The sequence below is a fragment of the Archocentrus centrarchus genome, chromosome 2, assembly GCF_007364275.1.
Source record: "Archocentrus centrarchus isolate MPI-CPG fArcCen1 chromosome 2, fArcCen1, whole genome shotgun sequence".
In the NCBI taxonomy this organism is placed as follows: domain Eukaryota; kingdom Metazoa; phylum Chordata; class Actinopteri; order Cichliformes; family Cichlidae; genus Archocentrus; species Archocentrus centrarchus.
Window position 1 is genome coordinate 7288492 of NC_044347.1, and position 15135 is coordinate 7303626.

A 15135-nucleotide genomic window follows, 5' to 3' on the forward strand; every position below is an offset into this window, starting at 1 on the left:
CCTCCCATCTGAGAGAGCTGGACCTGAGCTACAACCATCCAGGAGAGGCAGGAGTGAAGCTGCTGGAGCAAGTGAGACTGGAAACTCTCAGGTATGGAGAGGCCTGTTGCAGCCACAGACAGTGTCTGATAGAGGAGGAAGCTGTACTTCACTCTGGCCCTGTCTGATGACTTCATGCTGGATACGAGTGTTATCTGAACAGTCACACATAGAGGAACCTTTTTACTTTGCTTCTATCAGAAAGTCTGCTTGAACAGAAACAGTAGATATCTGTATGGGGGTCTCAAAGGAGAAAATCTCCATCAACAACAATGGAGCAACCAGTTCAAAGTGATCTCTGCAGAGGAACAGTCTCACATTTTTACCCTCTGACCATCAATGGGATTAAGTTTCATGTGTGTGCAGAGACAGGTCCAGGACATGTTTAGCCTAGCCTAGCACAAACACTGGAAGTAGGGGGAAGCTGTTAGCCTAGCTTAGAACAAACAAGTGGAAACATAAACAGATTACTGGCTCACTCATTAACCTAACTGGCCACCTAGGAAAATGGGGTTTGCACTGCTGTGTTGCTGCTTCTGACAGTAACGACTGAAACGTGTTTGTGCTCAAAGATTGAATTGTGAATTGATCTTCTGGACTTTGTGATGATGGCGAGTAGAAAACAAAGGAAAAATCCACTGCAGTCAAAGTGAGCTAACTTTGGTGGTAGCAGCTGTAGGTGCCACAGAGGTATCCTGATCAACCTTGGAAATATCATTCAAATGATTATAAGAAATAATCAATCAAAGAAAAAGCAAAGAAGAAGGAACAAAGAGGTGGAGCAGGTGGAGGAAACAGGTCATCTGTTGGGGTGTTTCTGACTGTAAAGCCGATCTCACAAGGACACCTGCTGGTCCTGTTAGCCTGCAGCCTGCACTGTGGGATGTGTGCTGTGGCAGACGAGGGCACTGAGAGCTCCAGAAGGAGCCTGCATGGTGGCCACGCAGCCAACCAGCACTTCAGTCACATGCTGTCAAAAGTGGTCCCAGAGAGAGACCCCCAGGAATCCAGAGACAGAGGCAGTTATAAACATCAGTGCTGCTGATTTCACTGCATTATTGTCATTAATATTATTGCTGCATAAATAAATGAGCACCAATGAGCCTTTCTATTGATTTCCAGTGGCTCATGTTCCTGTTAGGAGAATCTGAAATATTGAGCATCAAAGTCAGTGAGAAAAATCAAAGTGAAGCAGACGAGTATGAGAATCAGAGTGAGTGAAACAGAGCAGTAGAATCCAAAAACAGAAACTAATGAAAAGTGAAGTGACAGATGCTTCCTTTGTAGTTCACTGCAGCTGCCTTTGTTTGTGCACTGCAATAATGATCTGATCATTGATCCACTCTGATCATTAATATTCAGACCAAGTAGCAGCACATCAAGGACAGGAGAACAAAAAGTCAGCAGGTCCCTCTGTGATCATTTCCATGCAGAAAAATACAACAAACCTGTTGCATCTTTTTCCAGAGCTGTTAATTAACAGCTCACAGAGTCACTGATGTTCTCCATTTAGAACAAACACAAAGAGGACACAATCTGAAAATCAGTGTCTAACAGTGTGTGTCTGAGAGCGATGTAATGTCCATGTGTGCATGCTGAAAGAGACTGTGCTGCTCTGACCCCCCTCCTCCTTTCAGGGTGGAGCCTGCTGGAGTCCGATGGCTGATCCCAGGTCTGAGGAAGTGTAAGTGTGTTTTTAATGTGATTGATGAAAACAAAGCAGCACACATTCAACCATCTTCAAACTGTCACATCACTCATTCACATCTCTGATGTCAGGAGTCATCATCAAAGTGTCAATCAATGAACAGATGATGGATCAATAACTGCAGCTGGATTGTGTTTGTTCTCTCCATCAGGTTCCTGTCAACTCACAATCGACACAAACACAGTGAACACAAACCTCACACTGTCTGACAACAACAGGAAGGTGACACGTTTGTTGGAGTTTCAGTCATATCCTGATCATCCAGACAGATTTGATCGTTGGCCTCAGCTGCTGTGTAGAGATGGTCTGACTGGTCGCTGTTACTGGGAGGTCGAGTGGAGAGGAGAGGTTCGAATATCAGTGAGTTACAGAAGAATCAGCAGGAAAGGAGACAGAGATGACTGTGAGTTTGGAAGAAATGATCAGTCCTGGAGTCTGTACTGCTCTGATGGTTCTTTTGGAGTTTATTACTCTGTCTGGCACAACAACAGAGAAACATCCATCTCCTCCCTCTTCTCCCCCACCCTCTTCTCCTCCTTTAAAAGAGTAGCAGTGTATGTGGACTGTCCTGCTGGCACTCTGTCCTTCTACAGAGTCTCCTCTGACACTCTGATCCACCTCCACACCTTCAACACCACATTCACTGAACCTCTTTATCCTGGATTTACACTCTGGTTTTCTACTTCCTCAGTGTCTCTGTGCTGGGTTTAGTGTAAAGAGTGTCCTCCTGTCAGAGAAACTCTGACTGTTGAACAGATAGTTCAGTCTGTACATGTCTGTCTCTTTCACTCACAAACACGTTTTCAGATTGATGGATTCAATCAGTTGATGTTTGAAACTGTTCTCAATGATTCCTTGTAAACTTCTTCCTCTTCAGTCCTTTAAAGATGGAAGCTGCCATTATTCCAGGATCCACATGTTGTTTTTCTGTCTTTTTCCACTCAAAGCTTCACAGTGAATATCAGGATGTTGTGTTTCTCTGAAGCTCAGTTCAGCTCAGATGATTCAGTTCATGTCAGCTGCAGTTAGTTTGCTGCAGATGAGACAAACTGTGATATCAGAGAGGAATCACTGAGCTGCACTGACCCAAAACATCAATTTACAAACTGCTCAGAGACGTTCACACATTATTGTCCAATGAACACAAGTTTGGTGAGCAGCCAGAGTTCATCCTGACATTTATTTTACTGCTGTTAGAATGATGAAATCACAACTAGACTTTAATTTGTCTGTGGTGGCATTTGGACAATTAAATGATCCTTTAGAAACTAGATAGAAATTTCATTATTTGACAACATTGTTTTTTTTTATATATATTTTGTGAAATTTACTTCCTGTATCACCAGCTGATGTAAATTCCTGACTATGGAGCATATGTTACATTGTTGTAACTTCATTGCATGACCTTATTGTGTTGTGTTAGTCAGATCTGGCTCAGCAGGTTTCAAACCTTTAGACCCAGTGTCAGACCCCACGCTGGTGCAGTGGGTCCTGGGTTTTTCCTGCTGTATGATTATACCCAGCCTCATGTGGTGAGATGATGCAGGGAGTTCCTGGAGGATAAAGTCACTGATACCATTGACTGGCCCCCATGCTTGCCTGGCCTAAAGCCAACAGAACACCTCTGGGACATTATGTTTAGGTCCATCTAACGCCGCCAAGCTGCACCTCAGACTGTCCAGGAGCTCGGTGATGCCCTGGTCTAAAACTGGGAGGAGACCCCCCAGGACATCATCTGTGGTCTTATTAGGAGCATGCCCCAACATTGTCAGGCATGCGTGCAAGCACATGGGGACCACACAAACTACTGAGTATGATTTCAGTTGCTCCAATGAAATGTCATCAAAATAGACCAGCCTGCTGCATCATTTTTCTCTGTGATTTTTGGGTGTCTTTTTAAACTCCGCCCCCTGTGGGCTCGTACCTCGGGACTTCCAGGTCATACTCGGCACAGATGTTCCTGTACTATGTCGGCTCCTTGGTCACAGCGTTCCATGTTTGCTCTGCCTGCTAGCATCTCATCATGTGAGGTTTAAATCCCTCCACCTCCACTACAAATACAGACTCAGAGTGAATGGAGCTTTCCCTGCTGCTGTCACTCACACTGATCACTGAACAGTGAGGAGTTCAATCTGAACATCAATGCTTTCTGTTTGTGTGGAGACACAGAGTGACCGATCTGAGCTCATTCATGAGATCACATCTGCTGTGCCTCCCTCAGTCACAAAGTGAAGGTCCATATTCACATATTCACACAGTACCGACTTATGAAGGAATATTTACAACAGTGGAAACCAAATGTGCTCAAATTAAACTATTACAAATCGTTCCATTTTTGCCCACTTGTGAGCTCAGAGAGGGTTCATTTCTGCAAAGTTCTTGTTTTTAGAACTCACAAAATCTATTTGTGCGATCTGTCTTGTTGTTTGCAACAATAAATATGATATTTTGACATTAACATCAGAAAGTTTATGAAGTATCCAGAGTTATTTTTCTGTGTTCAGTTTTTAACAAGACCAAACGTTCTTCTAGCTCTGCTATTTGCTCGCTGACCACAAAGACAGGTTTTCCCTACAGGCGTGTCTGCTGGAGACAGACAGGTGAGGTCGAAAGCATCGAGCCTCTTTTAGCCCTTGAAAAGCAAACATACGCCAGAGGGGACGGCTCCAAATACCCTGGCATAGTCTCCAGGAGTTACAGGGATATTACATTTTCTGACAAATTCTTCATAGCTGAGCAAAAGTCCTTCACTATTGAATAACTGCTCAACCCATATGATGATGTTCTGAAACCAATATTCCACAAACAGAGATTTCCATTTGTAGAAGATGTCTTTGTTACTCCAAATCAGAAAGTTGTGGGTTAGCGCTGCTCCTTCGGGTGTTGCTGTTGCGTTGAGACGTAAACAGGAAGTGACACACGGGCTGTGCACACTTAAGAGCAAATGACTAAAACTGTAAACTTAATGATCCATAAGAGTTGATTACTTGTTGGGATAGAAACGTAACACAATCAAACACAAAGATATTAAAGGAATGAAATGAAACAACAGGAAGTGGAAATCATGACAATAAGACTCTTTTTGTGCCACACAGTTGTCACTGACACACACTGTAATCAATCCAACAGGATGCTGATAGCAGCAAATACATGTTAGAGCTCAGAGGAGGATCTGAGTTTAAGCTCCTGCCTCCTGAACAGGAAGATGGAAGGAAAGGAGAGAAATGTTGCTGTATTCCTGGGAAAGGGAAATTCAGAGGAAAATCAAAGACTTTCAAAGTAAGAGCTGAGAAAAGGAGGCCAGATTGAAGCTTCACTTTTCACATTAAAGTCTGATGTTTGGGAATCTGAAGGATGATGTTACTGTAAAAAATCTCACCTGCTGCTCCTGCTTTTCTTCTTCTGCAGCTTAAACAAATATATAAATATATCTGCATGCTCTGCTGAGCCAAGAAAAACAATCTGAAGATTTTGAAATGGTGTGTGTATCTTTGAGGAGTTTTTGAAACAGCTGCTACAGAGTCTGAATGTGTTCTGGCAGCATTTCACATTGAAATATTAACAAGCTCTGAAATATCATCATAAAATGATCTCAGACCATTAAATGTAGAAAATCCATCAAACTGAAGTTCAGAGTCTCGGCTCAAAGAGTCCAAATGATTCCATGAGGAAAGATTACTGTGATCAAATCAATGAGCAGTTATTGTTTGGAAATGATAATCAGACATTTTCAGGGAGTTTTTTGTCTTTCTCAGGAATTTACAGACTGATAGAAACTCATCTGGATCATCTGATGTGGTTTTAATGATGTGTTGAAGTTTTTCACTGTGATCACAGCGTCTGAATGTTGGAGCCAATCAGAAACAAGCCCCACGCGGTCACACAAGTCTAACAATGAACTGTTGATGATGAAGTTCAACCAATCACAGCACTGAAACCTAAACAGAAACCTGTGCAGACACCAGGAGAACATGCAGACTCCACACAGAAAGGCTCGGGAGGCTCAAGTTCTACTCATTTGATTTCTTGGCTGTAAAATGTAAGACGAGATCTGTTTGGTCCCAAAATGTCAAAATATTCCTCTGAGGTAAAGTGTTGGCCTTGGTTCATCCCCACACTGTGACCTTTCCAACAAACAACATTGATCTGTTTGGATTCATCATTTTACTGAGACATTTGGATTATAAAATTGATATAAAAATGAAGATTATTTCAAGAGGAAGATTTTCATGCAGGTAATCATTGATTTGATGATCAGTTAAGAGTAATTATTGATGAAGATGGACTGCAGGCTGTACTGTTTAAGCCTATCAGCTGATCACTGACATGATGCTGTGTTGAAAGAACTGAGTTTGTATGAACAGGTGAGTTTGTTCATTTCAAAGAAGCTCAATGATTTCTGCATTAATATCAAAGATCAAAATCATTGCATCATGGCTGATAACTGTGCAAAAATAGAAACATCAGTGGATTCACTTCCTGGAGGAAACCTGTAGTTTAGAGGAAATGCAGTGATTGGATCCATTTCTCCGTCCATCCTGCTCATTATTATTAAGAAAGTTTGTTTGCTTCAACCAATCACAACTTTGGAAAATGTGATTACATCACACACACCAACATGGTCGACCACACCTCCTCACTGAGGTCAAAGTTTAGTCGACCTTTAGTTTTAACAGATTTTGAGGCTGTGACAGAGTTAGACGAGGGCTTCATGACTTCACACGTAGATTCAGACTCAGTCTCACCAATCAGAGGGCAGATTTTTAGGAGGGAACACACACACACACACACACACAGCACAGAGCCTTGGAAGCATTAACAGCTGCAGTCAAACATCTGTATGACCTCAGCCTGAGTCCAAGTCAAAGCTGGTGGAGCATCAATGAAACAGCGACCTCTGAGCTCTGTATGGAGCCCAGTTCCAGGGGCTCCTCCTCCCCGTCTCCTGCAGACAGCAGAGATTTTTAGTAGCATTTCCCTTTACACAGTACAAACCTGTGCAGTTTTCCTGCTCGCACACTTTTAGTATATGGAGGCTGATGAACTCACCCAGCTGAAAAACTTCCACTTTCCTCAGTTTATCTTTGTCATCAGAAACAGCTGAAACGTTTTACAATGCAGTTATTAATGAATAAAGTTGTTGTGACTGTTTGAAATAGAGAGATGACAAACAGACTAAAATAAGCTGTAGAAACATGAAGCCACCTCTCAGAGTAGTTTCCTCTATTCCACTTTCATTGTTGCTGTCTGAAATGTAACGATTCCCTTATTCAGAGTTCTTCTAAAACAATCGCACACATAGATATAGATGTCTAGAAGATCTATTTCTCTCTCTGCTTCATCCTTTTGTCTGATTGAGTGAAACTCTTGTTGCAGATGTGGAGAAACAGCTGCAGGTAAAAACAGCTCTAAGAGCCGAGCTCGTGATCTGAATGTCATTCTTGGATCTGACAGACGTGAACATTTTCACAGCACAGTTGTTCAACAGTTGTTCACCTTCATCAACTCTTGTTGTTGGACACAGATAGAGATCCTTCTTCTTCTCTCCCTGTAAATAACACTCTTGTCTCTGACTGTCTGATTCCAACAAACTGCTGTTACACATCTGCACAAACATCCACTCACATCTGGATGAGGGCAAACAGCTGTTTTCCTCCTTTCAGCATTCTTTGCAGCTGGAAGCACTGAAACTCTTCACAATGGACTCACTCAGCATTAGATTTGTTCTTGCTCTAAACAAAAACATTGGGCCACACTTCTTAATCTTTGAGTTCAGGTGTGAAGAAGCAGTCACGTGATTTCAGGAAACGGCGCCTCGTTTGGCTTTTATCACGTGAAATTGTGAAAAACGATTCGGACCTCCACAAAGACTTGATGTGAAAACGCCCCCTTTGCTCCACACAGACCTCGAGGCTTTAGTATCAGATGGAACATCACTAATGTTTCCCTGTTTGCAGTCTCCAAAGGCCGACCGCTCACCTGCATAACTCACCTGCTGAGTCTGCTCCTCTTCATCTACCCTCTCTGGTCTGCATTCAGCTTCCCTGCCTGCCTCCTGAAAATACTCCCCCCATGGACTAACTAAGCAGCGACCCCTCCCTAGGACACGCTGGCTCATTTGGCCGAGTAACCGAGCACTACTCACTGCTCTGATCTTCACACTCCTTTTCTGTGGATTTGCTTTCCTTGGAGCTTCTGGACTAACACGTCTCTCTTCTGCCACAGAGACCTCCTGCCTCGAGGCACCTGCTCCCTGTGTCAGTCTCACCTTTGACCCTCGTCTGCTGAAAATCCCTGTTGTGACAAATAAAGCCTGAAGCTGGTTCCTCTGTCTCTAATGTGTCTGCACTTGAGTCCTCCATTTGTATGGTCCTCACTGGCCTCTGACCTCTTTATTTTCTAGTGTCCTCTGCAGCCCTGCATTACTTTAACAAAGCATTGATGATGATCTGATTGTGACAGTTTTCCCCTCAATGCTGTTTTTGCTTTGTTGCCACTCTGGTTGTTCATTTGTGAGGAAGGAGAGAGGAGGTTTCTGGAGGAGCTTAGATTGAGGAAGCATAGATGTGTCCTATGTGGAAGTCTTTGATTGCTCACTTACTGCCCTCAGGTGGTCACAGAGAGGAACTGCAGGTTTAAACAGACTGCAGCGCAAACACACTGAAAAAAATGAGGAGGTTGTTTCCCAGCAACGTTAATGAAACTCTGACTGTATTCAGAAAACTCAACACAATCAAAGACACAAAGTCACACAAACAGCATTAATATAAAGTGATGTTGGTCTCTGTGAACACACAAACACACATTTAGGCTTCAAAGCATTTCTGCTCCTAAACAGAATTCAGCTCCAAACCTCTGATGCTGAAATTGTGATTGTTGCTACAAATGTGATGCAAAGTACTCACATCCATGTAGAGCTTTTCTAATATTAACCAGTGAAATGTTGAGAGTGTCAAACTGTACATGTCTCTGTTTTCAGTGTCCATTCTGTTCATTGTCATCAAGAAAGTTTGATTGGTTCAGCCAATCACACCTTTCTAAAGTGTGATGATGTCACACGCTGCAAAAAGCTGAAGCACACCTCCTCACTGAGGTCAAACTTTCAGTTGACCTTTAGTTTTTGGCTGATTCGGAGCTCTGAGAGGATTCTCAGGATGTTTGGGAATACTGACGCAGCCCTCAAAAATCCTCTCCCTCCCTCTTCCCCCGGCCTCTTCCACTCAGCTACTTGTTGTTTTTAGTGTTTAGTCCCATTCATACACTCAGACTCTGCAGACACACTCATTTGATGACACACATATATGACTGTATGGTTTATTGGCTTCATTCAAACACTGAGCATCATCTCCAAACTGTGTGCTCTCCTCCTTTGGCACAGAGTCGAGCTGTGACAGAGTTAGAAGAAGGTTTCATGGCAACTTTGACCTGGACTCAGTCTGACCAGTCAGACGGCAGCAGGACTCATGCAGACCCACTGAGGGGGGGCTGATGATGAAGATGACAGAGGGATGTATGACAGCACTGCAGAAAGCAGCTGTGATGATGAGGATGTGTAACTGTGTGACACCAGAGGAGGAGTGGGTCTGATTCTCTAAACTTTGCCCATATTTAATGTGACAGTAACTTTGATTAGCACTTCCTGTTTGGGGCCTCGGGGATGATGCCCATCAGCATGAAGACTCTCTGCTGCCCCCCCCTCCATGGACTGTTGTGTTGAGCTTCTTTGTTAAATCACTTCAATGTCCACAAATCAAATCCAGCACACTTTCTGTCACATGTGTTGACTTGCTCCTCACAGTCCTCCAGCTCCACCTCAGGTGTGTGTGCTGTTTGGACTCAGTCCTGGAGCTGTCAGTCACTTTGACTGTGAAGGCTCAAAGATGGCTCACCTGTTGGAGGAGGGGCGGAGTTTATTCTTTAAGCCTTTCCAGGGTCAGTTACTGTTGTTGGTGATTTCACACACTTTCTGTGTGACGCCCATCCTGCGCCTCAGTGAGGTTAAGAAGCCTGTGGTCATGAAGAAATGTCCTAATGCTCTATAAATTTATAATGTTCTCAGATACTCGTTCCTTTCAGCATCTTTCTGTGTTTTTGTCACTTCTTGGACTTTTTGACCTCTTACAGCAAGGAACCAAATTTGGAGACTTCACTGATTTTCTCCATGAAAATGAAACACTTTGAAAAATGTGCCAAAGTGATGAAGTCTCGTTGTCCTCCAATAACACTCTGAGTGTGTCAGTGAGTGTCCTATAAAGGCTTAAAGTGTCAGCATCAGCAGCAGTTTGCAGCTCTTTCACATTATTGTGGTCCTCAGAGATGAGCGTGTGTCTTCCTGCTGCCCGTCCAGGATATGTGTTATTGATCTGCTTTATATTGTGGGCCAAAAACAGGAAGAAGCAGCTGTGACAGCAGTGACGCTGCCTATGAGATCACCTACAGACACCAGTCAGCATGTTAGCACATACAAATGCACTTTGTGCTCTTTCTACACTTTGCTGTGTTTTTGGCTGTGACCTCACTGCTCACTGTAAGTTAATATAACATCATATCCTAACATGATGGTGACTGAAATCAATGTGGAATCTGGATTTTTCCAGATTGCGTCTGTTTTCCGTAACGTTCCTGCAGCTGATCTAAATTCACTTTCTATCTTTAAAGCTGCAGAGATGAAACTGTGGAGGTTTTTGTCCTCAGTCACAATGCAAACGTCTTCATGTCCTCGTGCGCTGACTTTGATTTCCTTTCTGCTGACACGGCCGAGTTCATCATTGAAGAAAAAGCTTTATTCAAACAGCAGTGATGGATTTCCTCAGTGAGGGAGCTGCAGCTCTGCAAACACATCAACATGTGAATCCTTTTGAAGGAAAATGCAGCCGTTCAGGAAGTGCTGGGAAAGGCGAGGCAGCATGTTTCTAGGACACAGCAATAATATGCAGTGAAACTTGAAGAGTTTTCCATGTGAGGAGTTAAAGGAAACTTTCTTTAATGTTAATGCTGTCTGCAGTTCTCCTTCTCTTTCTTGGTCTCCATAAAAACATCTATAAAGCCCACAAATCAATGAAGGGCGGAGGCAATAATATAGTTATTATTATAATAGAGTTTAGATGTGCACAGTTTCTTCATATAATCCAAGCAGCTCCTGCTGACTGAGCACCTTTTCCCCTGTCAGCAGCTGCAGGCTGAGGGCAGCCGGACATCCATCGTTTAACTCCGTGACTGTTCGGAGCTGTTCGGAGGATTTTCGTCTTTCCTCGTTTCTGCTCGGAGCTTTTCCTTCCAACATGCTGTGCTGTTAATAAAAAGATATTCCTAAATCAGTGCTTCTCAATTATTTTCTGTTATGCCCCCCCTAGGAAGACGAAAATCTTTTGCCCCCCCCCACTCTCTGCCACGACTATAAATAGTCCTGGTGGAGCCTGCTCTATGCTGGGAGTAGGAAAAAAAAATACCTACACCATAGAACAGGCTTGCCCAAACTCCCGGGCCGCTTCCGGCCCCACCCCTACTTCTGGTCCACGAATTAATGTCAAAAATAACATACAATTTGGCCCTTTAAGTCACTTTTTTGACATTTTGCTTAACCCCCTTAATTGGAGGGGAAGGCAAATTGTATGTTATTTTTGACATCAATTCGTGGACCAGAAGTAGGGGTGGGGCCGGAAGCGGCCCGGGAGTTTGGGCACACCTGCCATAGAGCTATTACTTACTGTGCACACTCTGACAATGAGAGCACCACTGCCACCTACTGTAGTCGATGTGCAATTACACTTTATTCTAGTATAGCCAAAAAAAAACATGTTCCCTGGGGTCAGACGTAGCCCCCCGATAGCGCACACTTGAGGGTGTGCACCCCACTATAGGACTGTCCTAAAATAACGTGCCGTTAGATGCTGCAGGAAAAGCTTAAACTTGCTGCCATGACAGTGTCATGGTCCTGGGTCCTTTTGACCCAGGCCGCTTTTCCACCAATGGGGTTCCGGTGCCAGTATTTGAACTGTTCAGCGGTTTTTCCACCACGAACGCACTCGGTGCTCGGCCAAAAAACAGGTTCAACTCAGGCCCCGCAAACTAGCTGGTCTGGAACCAGGAACGCGTGCCGAAAGCGGCAGAAGGGCGTGACTCTGCCGTCTCAACATCAAGTTTTCTACCATATTACATGTGTATTACATGAGAAAAGCGAAGCAATTTTCACGGCTGTGAATTAGGTTGGGCTCTAAGGCTGAACTTGCTGCTTTGTATCAGTTCATATCACAGATAAAAGGAAGCAAAGTGTGTACTTGTCGTCTTGCTCATATTTTCTGTCTGTGTTTCCCTCTGTGCTGCAGATGAAAGAAAGGGGAGAGTGTTCTCCCACGTTTGCGGCTTCCGTGTTCAGACGATGACCCGCCCACACTCATACATAAAGGAGCGGTTCGCAAGCGCGGTGGAAATGCGGGCCCGTTCCTAAGCTTTTCACCGGTTCTTTTGGGAACAGCACGGGCACCAGAACCCCGGCGGTGGAAAAGAGGTACCAGTGTGTTTTGTTTTTGCTTTGTTTTGTCCGTTCTGGGTTTCTTTTGTTATGGGGTTTGGTTATGTTGTGATTTCTAGTTCCTTGTGTTTCCCAGGTGTCCAGTGTCTATTGTTGATATTTTTATCATCTGATATTGGTATTTTACTATATCATTTATTAGTACCTATATTAATCTGAATTCATGGTAACATTATATATTATTTGTCACCTATATTGTTACTCACACACTGGAACACTGCATGCTTTAGGTGAGTGGAAAGGACTGAGGCCTCCTAAGCCAGGGCCTTGGGTTTTTTCCACTAGTAGAACTGCACTCATTCATATTTAGAGGCTCACCTTTGTACACAGTGCACTTTTGACACAGCACTGCCAGAGTGAAGGTCAAGTAGTGGGGAGTGTGTGTCCCGAAAAGGGGAGTTGAAGTCCCACCTGAGCTACTGTATTAATGTAAGGGAGAAAATTGTGTATTGAGATAAGACCGCCCTAAAAGTGTTTCTGCTTTCAAGTGGAACTAAAACAAAAACGGAGAACAAAAACAACAGACAGCATGCACCTCTACCCTTTATGTCCTGTTATTAAAACCTTGCATGTGAGCAAACAATCATCTTCTACCTACACATTATTATATAACATATTCATACTACCTATACACCACCATCTGCTCAACTTCCTTATCTGCAAATCTATGTCACAAGAAAGTGGGCACGTTTTATAATTGCAACACTTCTAACCGTCACCACATTGTATTCCACTAATCTAAGCAACCCCCCCCCCCCCCCCCCCCCCCCCCACACACACACACACACACAGTCTGATGAAACCAGTTGAACCAGCCCTGATGAGCTCAATACAAACACTGATGTTTTTCTGCTGCATCCTCTGGGAGAGTCGAATTCAGAGGAAAATCAGAGTTTAAAAGGGAAGAAAGTGGAAAAAGAGAAAAACATAAGCTTCACTTTTCACATTAAAGTCTGATGTTCAGGAACTTAAAGGATCTTAAATGAACCGGACTGCTGCTCCTGCTGAGCCCCTCCCACCTGTGCTACTTCAGGTGGAGTCCGGCCTCCTTCCAGGAATCAGCTCACCTGCGTGTCAGTGTTTGGTGTCCAGGTGTGGAGTGGAGCTTCTTCTTCTTCTGCTCTGTTTGCAGAAACTGTAAGTTTGCTTTGTTTCCTTTAACAGTTTGTCTTCAGGAACTTTACTGTTTGTTACTGCTCTGTGAGGTTTGGATGTTCAGCTCTGACAAACTTTGGATCATTCTTTGAAACAAATCACATGATCAGGTTATAGATTAAAATCAGCTGTGTGAAGATTAATTCCAGCAATAGCAGCAACAATCTGATGCTTCATAGTTCATTTTAAACTCACAGATGGGAAATCTGAATGAAGGAGGCTGATTGTGTGTGTGCCCAGAGTAAGTTGGGGGTCAGCAGTTGAACCCAGCCTCATTATTACTGTGGATCCACTTACAGCAGGGAGGGAATTCAGAAAAACTGATCATGGTATGCAAAAAATCCAACATGGCAGCCAACAAAAAAGCACCCATAGGGGGCAAAGGTACACATACTTCACTTAAGTAAAAGCACAGATGCTTTATTTAAAAAAGACTATTGTAAACTGAAGCACTGATTCAGCTTCATTACTCCAGTAAAAGTGAGAATGTACAGACTTTGAAATGTTGTCAAAGCAACTTTTTGAAGGACGTTTCTACCAGATGTTTCTGTGCTGAACTGCACCTCATGTTACATCAGTGTGATCGTTAAAGTGTGATGATGTCATACAAAAACCTCCAGAGTTTGTAAACTGTGGATCAGGGTCATTTGGGTAGTTTCTGTTGTCATAATGATCTAAAAAGGTCAAACACAATTAATAATAAATGACTTCACTGAACCACAAACCTTTAATGAAAGAAAAGTTTGATTTATTATTCAAATTCTCTGACAAATGGTTAAAAAATAAATCACACATTCTGACAGAGGATGTAAAGTTTCTTTTCAGTTGTTGCACTTCACTTTGTGTATTTGTGTCATTAATTTGTCAAATAGCAATGTAATAAAAGAAAAACATGTATTTTCTCTTCTTTTGAGACTTTAAGCAATCAGGATATAATGCTTGATATACAGGAACAAACGGTGTGCTGCAGTTACACAGTTATAATCCTGCTATTAAAACAATAGCCAAGCAACACTTTCTCAGCAAATTTTAGTGTTAACATTATGTTCCTGTTAAATACATTGGATTTTATAGTTTATTTCACATATGAGTGTTGTATTGAACATGAAACAGGAAGTGTTGAGCTTGTATGAATGCAGCTGTGTTACAGGTTAAACTGGTTGGACTGTCACAGTACAGCGCTGATGGACCCACATCCCTCCAGGCAGGGGCGGACTGGCATACCGGGGATTTCCCCGGTGGGCCGATGGGTTAGTGGGCCGCCGGCTGTTTAACTCAGTCCGTGGAGGAGCCATTGCCGCGCACTGCGGCCCCGGCCCATAGTCACGCTGCTGTTTAACGGTGCCTATTACCTCTCCCCCGCTCCAGTCAGGCAAATCTGCTTAGCGCGCGGCCGCGGAATGAGCCTGTAAACACATGAACGAGCATGCCGGCCAGCTGATGCGGGCTGACGGCATGCAGCGGAGATCAGAAAAAAAAAAAAACTTGTCCCAGAAAATCCGGGCCGGACTACGAAAACATACAGCAGCTGTGTCACTTATTAATACAAGTAGTCACGAACTGGAAAAGCCTTGTCTATACTAATGCCACATTAATTACATCTCCCTGTTTATATCCCATGAGTGACAAGTCAAGAGAGAGACGCCAGTTGCACACTGACACTGCTGAGGGGGTCTAACTCATCATGGGATCCCTCCGCGAC

General features: G+C 43.5%; 1 protein-coding gene across 1 annotated transcript in view; it reads left to right on the forward strand.

Moving 5' to 3' along the window:
* Positions 1–15135, forward strand: part of LOC115798502 (uncharacterized) — a 248798-nt gene that overhangs the window by 20474 nt on the left and 213189 nt on the right. The window lies entirely within an intron of this gene.